This window comes from Schistocerca cancellata, chromosome 1 (genome assembly GCF_023864275.1).
Source record: "Schistocerca cancellata isolate TAMUIC-IGC-003103 chromosome 1, iqSchCanc2.1, whole genome shotgun sequence".
In the NCBI taxonomy this organism is placed as follows: Eukaryota; Metazoa; Arthropoda; class Insecta; order Orthoptera; family Acrididae; genus Schistocerca; species Schistocerca cancellata.
In genome coordinates, this window is record NC_064626.1 from 1,114,402,396 (window position 1) to 1,114,418,189 (window position 15,794).

General features: G+C 44.5%; 1 long non-coding RNA gene across 1 annotated transcript in view; it reads right to left on the reverse strand.

The window, feature by feature from the left end:
• Positions 1-564: 564 nt before the first annotated feature.
• Positions 565-15,794, reverse strand: part of LOC126163069 (uncharacterized) — a 359,814-nt gene continuing 344,584 nt past the window's right edge. The window contains exon 3 of the long non-coding RNA XR_007535153.1: positions 565-590. This is a non-coding gene — a long non-coding RNA (uncharacterized LOC126163069). The remainder of the gene's footprint in view (positions 591-15,794) is intronic.

Here is a 15,794-nt window from a genome sequence, read left to right on the forward strand (position 1 = left end):
CGCTAATGGTACAATACATACAACTTTTCATCTAGTTGCCTTAGACGAATCAGATCTCCAAGAATATTTACAATTGCTTGTAAACGAAATGTTTGTAGATCTAGAACCAAAAATCAGAATTGTAAATATGTTTCATTCCAGACCACTGCTGACGCTTTAAATGAGTAAAACGAAAAGCTTATCGCTGAATAACTGCGATTATTTAGCAGCTGGGAAGAGAAATTTCAAATACTTTGAGTAAGTGATCAGCAACTACGAACACCATGGTTACAAAAATGATAAATGTATAGATTTACTGTAAGTTTTCAACAACTTTTGTAGTTATCATGTAAGCTGATAATTCTAAATTATTGTAACATCAAGATGGTATGTTCTCGTAGTTCACAGGATCTCAACAGCAAAGTGGTGCGTTGCTAAAATCAACGTATCTTTCTTTTCTTATACAGGCTCTATACATATCACGTAACAGTTTATATTAGTATTTGAACCTAGCAGTCAAAGTACTGGGGATGACAATGGTTGACAAAGCGGTAGCAGTTGCATTAAGTATTACTTAGGAACACTCACCGACAGAAGATCCGACGTGGTTCCTGCAAGAAATCAAACATCGATTAATGAAACTCTGGAGTACAAAAATTATACTTTACAAAATCTATTATATTACATTGGCAACTTGTGTAACCATTTATAACTTAAAGCAACTGAGGAACGTAAAAATTAATTGGGGAGATAATGTAAAATACGATGAACAAACAATGGGTGAAGAAGGAAGTCTTTCTTTTACCTGAAAGACAGACAAGTTGTGGGAAATCTCCTCGACTTCTTAATTTAAAAATGGTGTGGTAGGCCGAGGCAAGTACGTTCACACACAGTGTTTCAGCGCGACTTCTTAAAAATTTGGGGACAGGTTCCTCATACCAAAAAAGAAAAAAAATGTCTAGTAAACATGGGCCCTAAAATGCATACCTTAAGAGCTATGAACACTTGCTTATCTTCGCTACTGTGAAACACAGCTCTTCTACTGAACAAGCGCTCACAGCTCTTAACGTATGCACTTTAAAGCTCATGTTTACGAGACATTTTTTTCTTGTTTTGGTGTCAGGAATCTGTCTCCAAATTTTTACACCCTTTACACCCTATATCCACCCTGATACGCCCTGTATACGGCGGAACTAAGTGGAGAGTCGCATTAACGCAGTCGAAAGACTAAAAAATTATGAGTAAATTACAGATTACAGACAAAGTTGATGCAGTAGGCAGGCCAAAAATAATTGACTTATTAATAGTAAAGCAAGGAGAACATGGAAAACACTGTTACAGTGAGCTATTGCTTACAAGAGCGATTCAGCCAAGTTAAAATTTCACGACCGCGGATGGCAGCAACAAAGGAGCATCTTGGGATAACCTGAGGAATCACTCCATTCAGAACGCAACATTGACACGATATGGGAAACCGTTTTGTCGAGACACCTACAGTCACGTCACTGAGATTAAGCCTTTCTCAATAAGGACTGAGTATGAAATAACTGCTTCCACACACGCTGCGCGGCTGATTGACGCATTAAAAAATAATTAATATTGTAAGTCAGCTTTCCACATCGCGCTCTTCTCTCCTCACTCATTCACACACACACACACACACACACACACACACACACACACGCCGTTCCAGGTTCCTGCCAAGTTGGGTCAGAGCAGTGTGTGTGTGTGTGTGTTTGTGTGTTTGTGTGTGTGAGAGAGATATATATATATATATAGAGAGAGAGAATTTTTCGGAAGCTGTGCTGCAGTATTCAACTTCTTGCTCAATATCTCCACTTTACAGTCTCTGAATCAGACATTAACGCATCAAGAGTATGGTAGTATCGGCGCGTTCTACACTCCTGGAAATTGAAATAAGAACACCGTGAACTCATTGTCCCAGGAAGGGGAAACTTTATTGACACATTCCTGGGGTCAGATACATCACATGATCACACTGACAGAACCACAGGCACATAGACACAGGCAACAGAGCATGCACAATGTCGGCACTAGTACAGTGTATATCCACCTTTCGCAGCAATGCACGCTGCTATTCTCCCATGGAGACGATCGTAGAGATGCTGGATGTAGTCCTGTGGAACGGCTTGCCATGCCATTTCCACCTGGCGTCTCAGTTGGACCAGCGTTCGTGCTGGACGTGCAGACCGCGTGAGACGACGCTTCATCCAGTCCCAAACATGCTCAATGGGGGACAGATCCGGAGATCTTGCTGGCCAGGGTAGTTGACTTACACCTTCTAGAGCACGTTGGGTGGCACGGGATACATGCGGACGTGCATTGTCCTGTTGGAACAGCAAGTTCCCTTGCCGGTCTAGGAATGGTAGAACGATGGGTTCGATGACGGTTTGGATGTACCGTGCACTATTCAGTGTCCCCTCGACGATCACCAGTGGTGTACGGCCAGTGTAGGAGATCGCTCCCCACACCATGATGCCGGGTGTTGGCCCTGTGTGCCTCGGTCGTATGCAGTCCTGATTGTGGCGCTCACCTGCACGGCGCCAAACACGCATACGACCATCATTGGCACCAAGGCAGAAGCGACTCTCATCGCTGAAGACGACACGTCTCCATTCGTCCCTCCATTCACGCCTGTCGCGACACCACTGGAGGCGGGCTGCACGATGTTGGGGCGTGAGCGGAAGACGGCCTAACGGTGTGCGGGACCGTAGCCCAGCTTCATGGAGGCGGTTGCGAATGGTCCTCGCCGATACCACAGGAGCAACAGTGTCCCTAATTTGCTGGGAAGTGGCGGTGCGGTCCCCTACGGCACTGCGTAGGATCCTACGGGCTTGGCGTGCATCCGTGCGTCGCTGTGGTCCGGTCCCAGGTCGACGGGCACGTGCACCTTCCGCCGACCACTGGCGACAACATCGATGTACTGTGGAGACCTCACGCCCCACGTGTTGAGCAATTCGGCGGTACGTCCACCCGGCCTCCCGCATGCCCACTATACGCCCTCGCTCAAAGTCCGTCAACTGCACATACGGTTCACGTCCACGCTGTCGCGGCATGCTACCAGTGTTAAAGACTGCGATGGAGCTCCGTATGCCACGGCAAACTGGCTGACACTGACGGCGGCGGTGCACAAATGCTGCGCAGCTAGCGCCATTCGACGGCCAACACCGCGGTTCCTGGTGTGTCCGCTGTGCCGTGCGTGTGATCATTGCTTGTACAGCCCTCTCGCAGTGTCCGGAGCAAGTATGGTGGGTCTGACACATCGGTGTCAATGTGTTCTTTTTTCCATTTCCAGGAGTGTATATCTGTAATTTAAATAAACTTTATTACAGCACAAGCTGAAATTTAGATCTCTATTCACAGCTGAGGTGCAGTAAGTACCTACGAAAACAATTTGCAAACGTGCCCCAATAGTAATTGTGCACAAAAGCTATAATTCTTCAGCCGCAGGCTGATGTGTAATCTAACACCAAGCGTACGTTTTGAATAAAATCGAAGACAGTTTGTCTAACGTAGTCACAAATACAGTACAAAGCGAGCTAGTCGTCCGTATAATGCAATCTATACACCAGGTGATTCCTCTGCTGGACCGGATGCCGTTAGGATACTGTCCGCTGTAGGATACTGAGAACGTCTGCTATAGGCCTATACACTTATGGGCGAAAACATTAAGACCAGCTGCTTAACACGTGTTGGTCCACCGGTACAGTAGTGATTTCTGCGGCATGGATTTGACAGGTATTGGTGGGTGTCAGATGCATGTCTACGCATAAGGTCAATCAATTCCTGTCAATTACAGACCGATGGTTTGTGGGCGCTGAGCTGACACTCAATAGCGTAGGACTCGTGTTCCATCGGTTTCATAACATGCAACTTTTGATGGTCAATACATCAAAGTAAGTGAAGTCAATTCACTATCGTACTGGTCAAACCGTTGTAGGCACTATCCTGCCCGTGACATGCACAGTTATCCAGTTAGAAGAAACCATCGTCGCGGAGGAAGACATCTAGCACAAAGAGAAGGGTTTACCTGCAAGGTGCTCCTTCAGTTCTGGAAACAGGAAAACGTCGACGGTGCCAGGTTCGGACTGCAGGGCGGATGATCGACAACATCCCAAGCGAATTTCTCACGCGGCAGAGTTTGCGCCTGCCGGGCAGTAGGGTAAAACACCCCTAAAATTTCGGGTGGTTGCCTAATGCTAGGTAGCTGAATATCTCTCTTCCTTCATGCTGCACTGTGTAGCTCGCTCCGACAACCTGTAGCTACGTTCATTCGGATGCGCTAACATGAGACTGCTGCCGAAGCTGTTAACGTTTCGCTCTCCACATCTATTTTTGCAATGTGGTCAAGATCAATATTTTCTACAGAGATCAGTTGGAAGTCTTTCCTCAAGACAGTTAAGGCGCACTTTCAAAGTATTTCATATGATATGTTAGTTTGAAGCTTGCTCTTCCTTACCGATTGGATAAAACTGTCGTCCATCGTTCACTTAACGATTAGGTTGTGCGTAAACAGAAGTAAGGGATGGTCCCTAATCGAGTAGTAATAGGGTGCACTATTTCGAGCACCTGAAATTTAGCGGCAATTTATACAAAGAGATTTTCTGAATTTTATTCAAGATGTCACCCTTCCAGTGTTCGAGAGACAAAAACGTTGGTCCACTGGTGAGTAGGACACATTCCAGAGCCGCAACAATGGAAGTGGCTGCAAACAGTTAAAAAGATTGTCTTTGTGATCCTCTGGTTTCTTCATCTATGGATTTTCCTTCTGAGTACTATGCAGCAGTTTCTATTTTTGAAATCAGCTCACCTCCTCTGCTTCCACTCTCAAACCCAACACCAACAGCAGGCAAAGCAGAAGTGTCATATTCTTTAAAAAAAACTTCCTTTTGGCAGCCGGGCGCGGTGGCCGTGCGGTTCTAGGCGCTCCAGTCCGGAGCCGCGCTGTTGCTACGGTCGCAGGTTCGAATCCTGCCTCGGGCATGGGTGTGTGTGATGTCCTTAGGTTAGTTAGGTTTAAGTAGTTCTACGTTCTAGGGGACTGATGACCACAGCAGTTGAGTCCCATAGTGCTCAGAGCCATTTGAACCTTTTGGCAGCCCCAGGCGTTAAAGGTCTAACAGATGCATCAAACGGAGCTCCTGGAGTACGTTGTGTTGAAGGTGGCGTCTATCTTGTAGTCTTGGTACTTAACTTCCTTTTCCCTTTAGCTAGGGGCTGCTCCAGCAGCATCTATTAGACCTTCAACGGCTGGGGCTGCCAAAAGGAAGCTGTTCGTAAAGAAGAAGTGAGAGCCATGTAACAGCTGGACCATGGTCAGGAATACTCCGATTCAAGCCTTGATGAGAACATGTTGAAAGCCATTGATGAGAACATCTTGAAAGACTCATCAGCTGAATATGAAGAGGGTGAGGACTGCATTTACTGCGATCATCTGTGGTCAACTGCTACTTCTAAAGTCACCTGGACTGAGTGCATCTGTTGCTTTCGCTAGTATTATGAGTTTGGAAAAAATTTAAACGTGACTTCTGCATCAAAATGCACAAAGACAACTTTTTTCTTGTAATGGCTGAATCGTCTGAAGAGTAACCGACAATAATGCAACACTCTTTAGTTCTGAAACAAACTCATGGTGTGAATACAGACTATGTTGCAAATATGCTTCTTGGGTTTGCCGCCGGCTCGTATTGTGTAACTCTTACAACACGCGCCTTGCAGCAGTGACAGCAGCAGCTACCACCAGCTAATGATGTGGAGGAGCTACATCGATGAAATATTCCGCGAGTTACACAAGACGACCCGACGCCAAACCCGAGAAGCGTATTTGCAACAACAAAAAAATGGTTCAAATGGCTCTGAGCACTATGGGACTTAACTTCTGAGGTCATCAGTCCCCTAGAACTTAGAACTACTTAAACCTAACTAACCCAAGGACATCACACACATCCATGCCCGAGGCAGGTTCGAACCTGCGACCGTAGCGGTCGCGCGGTTCCAGACTGTAGCACCTAGAACCGCTCGGCTAGTCCGGCCGGCGCGCAGCCATGGTCACAAATACCTCTGCACTTACTACTTTACAAGGTCTGACTTACAACCGCACGCGGCAACTGTCCGCATGACGCTGATCACCAGAAAACAATGAGCGGCTGCCACAAGGCAAATACACGGGCAGTATGCGCAAACGTTCTTTACTTTCCGGACAGCCCTCGTTTCATTCTCTATAATCCGTTCGTCATAAGAATAAACCTGATGTAAACAAACACAAACGCGATGATTGGTCAGAAGCCGTAACACACGTACACTGGTGTTGTTACGTTCTTGGAAGTAGGTCCTACTTATGTATTAGATATCTTAATACTAAGTTACATTGCCGGCCGGAGTGGCCGTGCGGTTCTAGGCGCTACAGTCTGGAACCGAGCGACCGCTCCGGTCGCAGGTTCGAATCCTCCCTCGGGCATGGATGTGTGTGATGTCCTTAGGTTAGTTAGGTTTAATTAGTTCTAAGTTCTAGGCGACTAATGACCTCAGAAGTTAAGTCGCATAGTGCTAAGAGCCATTTTGAGCCACTAAGTTACATTAAATGAAACGCTAAGACATTCAAATGTATTAACAGCCATCAAAGTTTTTTTTTAATCACGCTTTAGCTACGTAGTTTTTATTTCAAAAATCGTGTACAGTCACAGCCTCTGCAGCGTTGTGCTCTGATAGTCACGCTGTTAATGCGCAGTGTGAAAATGACTGAGGCTGCTTTCTGTTCCGTAGTGAAACACGCACGTGGAACACGGTTAAAAACTGTCGAGAAATAGGCTGCTCTTAAAGTTTTTCATAAATTTACTGAGATAATCGGCTTTGAAGTGTTGTATATACCGCAGTTGACAATAAAATCCACAGTCAACGTGTAAGTGCATTCAGGAGCGTATTGGAATGTTAACAAAATGTGGTTATTCGAGCGCTGTTTCAAGTCTCCCCTATATTATTATTTCACCTCGTTCAATTTGAAATACCTACATCTCATAATTATAAAACTCATCATTTTATATGAATAATGCACGTCTTCTTGTTTCTAATTACATATTACACGCTAAATTCCTGTTTCCATTTCACATACAAATCTTTTATTATCGATGATTTATGAAAGACTGTTCATAAAAGTTGTTTAAATTAAGAGAACCTAATTTAATTTTTAAAGCAAAAATGAAAAACCAAATCCTCTTTATTTGGACTATGTCCATCGTTTTACACGACAGAAGTACATATGTATCGTAAAAACATGAAAAACAATCATTTTCACAGCATCGAGCACATCATACAAATGCTGCATTTTTACATTTGCCACTGTACCATTACAATGTGAACACAAAAAAACTGATCTGGAGCCAAGCTGCCGGATTTGACCCGAGAAGTATCAAGACTGTTAAGCTGTCGGACGTACTGGAACTAACGCATGCAGCTGTTAAACCCGTCACTGCCGAATGGCTCGTCATAAAAGAAGCGACAATGCTACGCCTGGTTGACTTCGTGGATTCTGTTGTTGATAGGCTCGTTATCAACGTAGCAGGTGACACTTCCAGAACTGAAATGTATTTCTCGGATTCGGATAAGGAAGGAGGTAAGAGATTACCAGACGACCGACTGTAATTAATACCATCAGTGGCTTGAATATTTAACTATATGGTGAAATCCTTCAATAATCTCTTACGTTACACACAGCTAATGCAGAAAAATCACCCTATGGTCATGTCAGGAATTTTCATCATTTATGGTTTTAATTACAATAGTACGTTAGAAAAAAAAACGATAACGTTTCCGTTTTCGTCTAGTCATCTAAGGAATGATTGTGGGAGAACTACTTAAACCTAACTAACCTAAGTTCATCATACATATCCATGCCCGAGGCAGGATTCGAACCTGCGACCGTAGCAGTCGCGCGGTTCCGGACTGAGCGCCTAGAACCGTGAGACCACCACGGCCGGCTATAGGTGCCTGTCTTCGAGTTTTACTTCATAAAGAAAAAATTTTCGAAATGGATTTTCTCCTCATCTTTGTTATATTTTTTTAAAAAAAAACCTCTTGGCTGAAGTGTGGAATACTGCACCGCTGACACCCTATCCCATGCCCATATGGGTCGACGAGTGTGAAGTAGTAATAAAGAGAAAAAATAAAAGGAATCATTATCACCTTCGTCTCATATCCAACAGAGAGGCAAGAAACCCTTGCCTTCAAGTCCATGATGTTAACAGTCAGGCGTAACAATGTTCGGCCACTAGATGGAGGACCAAGGTAGATGAAATCTTCTGCGTATTCAAGTGACTACAAACATAACGCCACTGAGATATGACAAAAGTGATAATTCATTCCTTATCTTGCTTCACGTTCACGCTAAACTGAAAGAAGTGGGTGTAAGCCAAGGTACGAAAAACGCCCCTAAAACATCACGCAACCACCTCCAGCCTCGACTACACCCTCTACAAATGTGAGTTAGAACTAACTGGGTCAATGGTGGACTCGGTACTTTGCATCATTTTGCAAGAGGCAAAATCGTGACTTGTCAAACCTCGTTATATGCCTCCAGTCACCAAACATCCAGTTTTTGTTGTCTGGCACATTCAAAGGTATAGATTTTTGTTTCACAGTGAGCAAAGGTCTTTTGTAAGGTACCAGACTTCAAATGTTCTTTACGTTCAGTTCCCTTCCCAGTGTTCACTAGGATACATATTGAGATAGAACTGCATTCACTCACAGCAGCAATACCTGTATGATTTTCAATCGATAGAGCTGCATTCGTTAACAGCAGCAATACCTGTATGGTTTTCAATCGAGTGTCGTGACTTGTCGGACCTCGTTACATGCCTCCAGTCGCCAAACATCCAGTTTTTATTGTCTGGCACATTCAAAGGTACAAATTTTTGTTTCACAGTGAGAAAAGGTCTTTTGTAAGGTACCAGACTTCAAATGTTCTTTACGTTCAGTTCCCTTCCCAGTGTTCACTAGGATACATATTGAGATAGAACTGCATTCACTCACAGCAGCAATACCTGTATGATTTTCAATCGATAGAGCTGCATTCATTAACAGCAGCAACACCTGTATGGTTTTCAATCGAGTGTCGCTGACAAGCTGTAACAGTTGTCTTTGGTGACTGTTGGCTAGGATCTTTTTTATGATCCCTGTTCTTACGCCATGTTACATGGCTGCGAGTGGTTCACCATTCCTTGAAAATACATTGGAGAGGCCGTGCTGATGCAGCAGCAAATAGGGCAACTTCATTTAATGTGTGCAAGACGTGACAGTGGTATTTCTGTCCACTGTGCATGCTCATCACATTCCTCGTCAATAAATTAATAGGTCAAAATGTAAGCTGGCAAGAACTATGCCCCTTACATGAAGTCATTAAAGATCACCTAACTCACGTTGAGCAAACAGTAGGGCTGAACAAAAATGACTGACAAGGCACAATGCATCTTGTGGAGGGTATAGTATGGATGTATTGGAATAATTAATGTCGGGTGATGGTTTTAAAGTAATTCACACGACATGAAAACTTTGTGGAAACGCGTCGATTTACTGGAGGCTAGTTTACCCCAGGGAAGTACTCAGAATTGACTGTGGCCGCCGGGGGGAGCAGCTAAGGGAAGCGACAATAGGCAGCTTAGGGCGGCTCAAGCTCTGAGAAAGCGGTAACGGTGCATGGCCTCCAGCCACCTTAAGATGAGTGACAGTGAGTGGGTGGTTGACCCCGACTCCATGCTGGTGTACCGGGAAACAGACGGAGAACTTGTACGCCTGTTGATAAATGTCCGTCGTCCAGTTTTCTGTGAAACATGCGAGAAAGCCGCACAAAGCTATGATGGAGCGGTCAACAGAGGTCAAAATATGCGTGTTCGTGACTATAGCAACTTCACGCTGAATTCACGGTCCGCAGAGTCTGAAGCAAATCAGGTGAAGAGCGACAGAATGAAATATGCAGGCCTCCGATGGGAACGTAGGACCAAGGAATTTGAAGTACTCTCCTGGGAGTCAGAATTCCGGAAAACTTGGTGTTTGTGCAAACGCTAACCTTGATGGGTGGCCTGGGAGGAGCAAAATAGAAGTTTAGAGAAAGGGAAATTTTGTGGGAATTTGTTCACTTCCCAGAGCAGGCATTGGTTGGCGATGGGAAGCGACACATAATTAACACGACTTGTGTTGCAATTGGCGTAAGTGATTTTGCTGGAAGGGAAACCGAGGCGAAGAGCGGACTGGCATAAGTCTCTGTAGTGTCTTCCGTTCCCAGCTTGCCTAGAGTGCGGATGTGGCGATCTTTACTCAGCTTGCTTGAGAAAGAGTGAGCATCTCTGCAGTTTAGGACTTAGCAAATGGAACGATTGAGCTTGGAGATAGAAAGTTTTGGTTCAGCTATGTACTGAGCAAGATAGCTAGGAGTGAATAGACCAGCGCAGCCTTGCAGCACCACGAGGTCGGCCGACGTCTGCACAACGACGCCGCTCCACCACGCTGTATTCAGTGATATTGCACCCTCTCCGGCCACTGATTAATTTGTTGGATCACGTCGGCAAAGTTTCCACGAGGGTTTCAGGGGCCTGTAGTGTAGAATTCTTCTTGCACTTCGCATTACACCTGGGTCAGTCGATAGGAATTACTTTTGAGTTATCGCACTTTACTCCACGCAAACGCAATTTATTACCACTGCCTGTTAGGAGAGTCATGTAATGTGATGATTTAAGGTCGTGAGTTAAAAATAAATCTGTGCTAATCGACTACATCTGTTTTCAATCAAGTAGTTGAAATCCCAAGTCACTTTCTTAATTAATTTTATTTTCAACATTTGCATCTGGTGTTCAATAGCTGAATATAACATCAATGTGCACCCCTTTTAATTAAAAGGGAGCAATTCTGAATCAATTAATGTCAACACTGCCACCGCAGTTCAATCAGGAGTCACAGGGCCTTATTACTTTCTTTGCGTTATCCGACATTGCGGCAGTTTTGCACTCTCTGTTGATCTGTTAGTCAATTACCTGGGGTGAACACACACCAAAACCAGATAAGTGACGGGTGGGGTGTTACGAAAATAATAAAGGAGATAAATAATCAGGCGTAATTGTTGTGGGTTGGCAGGAGAGCCAACACCGGTATGAGAGGAAGCCGAAAGGCACGCGTTTTAGCTCACGCAGGCTGGCGTGAGGTCTGGAACAGGACAAGGAAATTAGACTGTAGAAAAAACTGACGTAGCTGGTGGAATACTTAACTTTAATCCATAAATGGTGAACATCGCTCTTGAGGGTACATTATTCATAATCTCTATAGTAACTGGTAATGGCGCCTTGCTAGGTCGTAGCAAATGACGTAGCTGATGGCTATGCTAACTATCGTCTCGGCAAATGAGAGCGTATTTTGTCAGTGAACCATCGCTAGCAAAGTCGGTTGTACCACTGGGGCGAGTGCTAGGAAGTCTCTCTAGACCTGCCGTGTGGCGGCGCTCGGTCTGAAATCACTGATAGTGGTGACACGCGGGTCCGACGTATACTAACGGACCGCGGCCGATTTAAAGGCTACCACCTAGCAAGTGTGGTGTCTGGCGGTGACACCACAGTAATCATATCTAGATGTATAGAAAATTTTATTAGAATAAACTAGTGAAGACAGCATCGTAGAGTGCAGAATCACGAGACGTTTGCATTTTTATTCCGTTTATTGACCTGACTTCAAGAGAGCAATGGTCACGTAACAGGGTTGTGTTGGCCATAAAAACGTTAAGCCATCAATGTTGTGGACTCAACCCATGCCGTTGGGAACATTCATAAGCTGGCGGAGTTACACACACTGTGCCCTAAGCAAAAAGACTGAGTAGTTGGCAGAAGTGGACACACCTTCACCGGCCGGAGTGGCCGTGCGGTTCTATGCGCTACAGTCTGAAGCCGAGCGACCGCTACGGTCGCAGGTTCGAATCCTGCCTCGTGTATGGATGGGTGTGATGTCCTTAGGTTAGTTAGGTTTAATTAGTTCTAAGTTCTAGGCGACTGATGACCTCAGAAGTTAAGTCGCATAGTCCTCAGAGCCATTTGAACACACCTTCGGTAGACCCGCTGGAAAGAGTCCGAGGAAGTGTATTGTTGTTTATTTAATTACGACCCAGGCTTCGGCCTTTTATGGCGTTTTCAAGTGACTGAGTTTATGTCAAAAACATCAAAAACAGTTTACATTATTTCATAACTTTGTGCCTGATAGAATATCACATTCTTTAGTGCCAGTAGTCCCTGAATTATTCAGTTGTCGGGCGTCCCGAATGGCAAGTAAAGCATATGCCGCAAAGCATAGTACAACTGTGGCAGCTTAGCAGTGTAAATTTGTATGCGAGTAACTTTTTCTTGGGTATCGATTTGCTTGGGTCGATGGGTCGAGAGTAAGAAGTTACGGTCGCGTGAACTCTGTGAATTCTGATCAGAGAGTTTGTAATCTTGTGGAATTGATGTAAGGAATATTCACCAACGAAATGGGTGGACGCTGGGCATTAAGCTTTTTTCAGATTTGTCTGTTATTAAGTTATGGATGTAACAACTCTCCCATTTGTTATCAGAGTGCAACGTACTGGCAGCAGCACTGCAGGTACGCTCAGGTGAATTCAACAGCTCGAGGACGTACTGTTGGATTTCGAAGCTGCAGAACAAACAGATGGGTCTGCTGTTCACTCCTATTGTACTTCCGCTTCCTGGTAAAGGCAGTTTCCGTATGTAAAGTTGTTGGTTAGGGTTTGGACATCAATTATTTTCTTCTCGTTTCAATCGATGTGTTTTATTTCGTTGGACACCAAGAAGTCAAAGTCAAATTAACGTAAAATACGAGAGAAAGTATCGGAGAATGTTGTGTGTGGTCCACACGTAACAGCACATTTCTGCTTTATTGTCATATTTTCATGTCGTTCACCTTCACAGCGTTTATCCACACAAATTACTGGCACATACACAACACTTCAACACCATGACTTACCACAACGCTGGCTCCAAATGGGAACCGCGCGGTCTTAGGCCCTGCAGTCATGGACTGTGCGGCTGGTCCCGGCGGAGGTTCGAGTCCTCCCTCGGGCATGTGTGTGTGTGTGTGTGTGTGTGTGTGTGTGTGTGTGTGTGTGTGTGTGTCTGTGTGTGTCTGTGTGTGTATGTGTGTGTGTGTGTGTGTGTGTGTGTGTTTTTGTCCTTAGGATAATTTAGGTTAAGTAGTGTGTAAGCTTAGGGACTGATGACCTTAGCAGTTAAGTCCCATAAGATTTCCCACACATTTCCATTTTTTCCAAATAGGAATGGTGGTAATCGCTGAAACAACCGGTCTTCGGTTAAATCTTTTTTCCCACGCCAGTTGAAAATCGCTCAAAATAACCGGTTTCTACAATAACCGAATTTCGTTTTTTTTATTTCTGTAGTATTTCTGTAGTAAACGTAAAAATCTAGTAAAGACTGGAAAACTTTGACTCCCTCTGTTTCAAGATCCACAAAATCAAAATATTAGACTAAATTAAATAGGCAAATGAAGGAAAACTTAGTCTGTCCACCGTTGGCTGGTTTTCACAAAAAGTAATAAGTGGTGCAATATTACAAAAACAATCACTAGTATTCTCCGAATGAATCTAGTTTTTTGAAACTTTGCTCAAAAATAATATTTAACAGAGTGTCAACCATTATTTGGGCATTAGGAATATTCAGTGGTAAAGGGTGAAAACCGAGGTTGAAGAATTGTATTCTTTGCCCGTTATCAAAGGCTAACTGCATATTACATAGACAAAGGCAACAAATCAGTTACTTCCAATTTCTATCGTAAACTGTGAATGAATTGATAAGTTATAAGTTTCACCTTATATTATTTTGCAAGTTTGTAGTGGCTACTCCAGTTTCAATCTTTTAAAGGAAATGGACCATATGCTTCACTGGTACCGCATTTCATAAAATACTTTCAGATTAGCGGTGGTGCCATTCTGTAATTTAACAGATCTCCGACAACGACAGCGTGAAACTGCGATATAGACCAGACGGAGCAAGTCACGAACACTGCATATACACGCGTACCATCCAATAAGCCATACCACATGGTAACAGGCTCATTGTTATGGTATGCAACCGGCTCCACATTAGCAGTGTGTGGATAAGTTGAGAATTTCGGTCTAACGGGAGACGCGCTAGGGTAAATGACAACTATGACCGGTTGTCTGAGCATCTTCCTAGTAACCCGGGTTCGAATCCTGGCCGGCATAAATTTTCTACTTCCCACATGGGTTTCAATCAATGCTCGCTCGTAGCCGACGTCTGCAATTCCTTTGTGTAGTACGTCCATTACTGCGTCAGTAATGCTGTACCAATTCTTATGGCATGTGTTTGGTTTTCGTTTCTGTTCGCATTGTTGTTAAAATAGTACTTATCGCTTTTCCCGGCTTCTATAACAATGTAATATTTGAAAAAAAAATTACAAATAAAAAGTAATCTGTTTTTTTAAAAGAAAGGTACATTTAATAACAAAGAAATTAGCACTGTTGCTAGGCTTAACCGATGTTTTGGAGCTTTCATCCAGTTATTAGTAAAAAATAAAAAAACTACGTGTTATAACCGGAAGCAAACAAATACCGAGAAATACCGGTTATTCAGAACTACACTACTGGCCATTGCTACACCACGACGATGACGTGCTACAGACGCGAAATTTAACCGACAGAAAGAAGATGCTGTGATATGCAAATAATCAGCTTTTCAGAGCATTCACACAAGTTTGGCGCCCGTGGCGACATCTACAACGTGCTGACACGAGGAAAGTTTCCAACCGATTTCTCATACACAAACAGTAGTTGACCGGCGTTCCCTGGTGAAACGTTGTTGTGATGCCTCGTGTACGGAGGAAAAATGCGTACCATCACGTTTCCGACTTTGATAAAGGTCAGATTGTAGCCTATCGCGATTGCGGTTTATCGTATCGCGACATTGCTGCTCGCGTTGGTCAAGATCCAATGACTCTTAGCAGAATATGGAATCGGTGGGTTCAGGAGGGTAATACGGAACACCGTGCTGGATCCCAACGGCCTCGTATCACTAGCAGTCGAGATGACAGGCATCTTATCCGAATGGCTGTAACAAATCGTGCAGCCACGTCTCGATCCCTGCGTCAACAGATGGGGACATTCGCAAGACAACAACCATCTGCACGAACAGTTCGACGACGTTTGCAGCAGCACGGACTGTCAGCTCGAACGCCATGGCTGCAGTTACCCTTGACGCTGCATCACAGACAGGAGCGCCTGCGATGGAGCACTCAACGACGAACCAGGGTGCACGAATGGCAAAACGTCATTTTTTCGGATAAATCCAATGTTCCGTTTACAACATCATGATGGTCGCATCCGTGTTTGGCGACATCGCGGTGAACGCACATTGGAAGCGTGTATTCCTCATCGCCATACTGGCGTATCACACGGCGTGATGGTAGGGGGTGCCATTGGTTACACGTGTCGGTCACCTCTTGTTCGCATTGACGGCACTTTGAACAGTGGACGTTACATTTCAGATGTGTTACGATCCGTGGCTCTACCCTTCGTTGGATTCCTGCGTAACCCTACATTTCGGCAGGATAATGCACGACCGCATGTTGCAGGTTTGTACGGGCCTTTCTGGATACAGAAAACGTTCGACTGCTACCCTGGCCAGCACACTCTCCAGATCTCTCACCAATTGAAAACGTCTGGTCAACGGTGACCGAGGAACTGGCTCGTCACAATACGCCAGTCACTACTCTTGATGAACTGTGGTACCGTGTTGAAG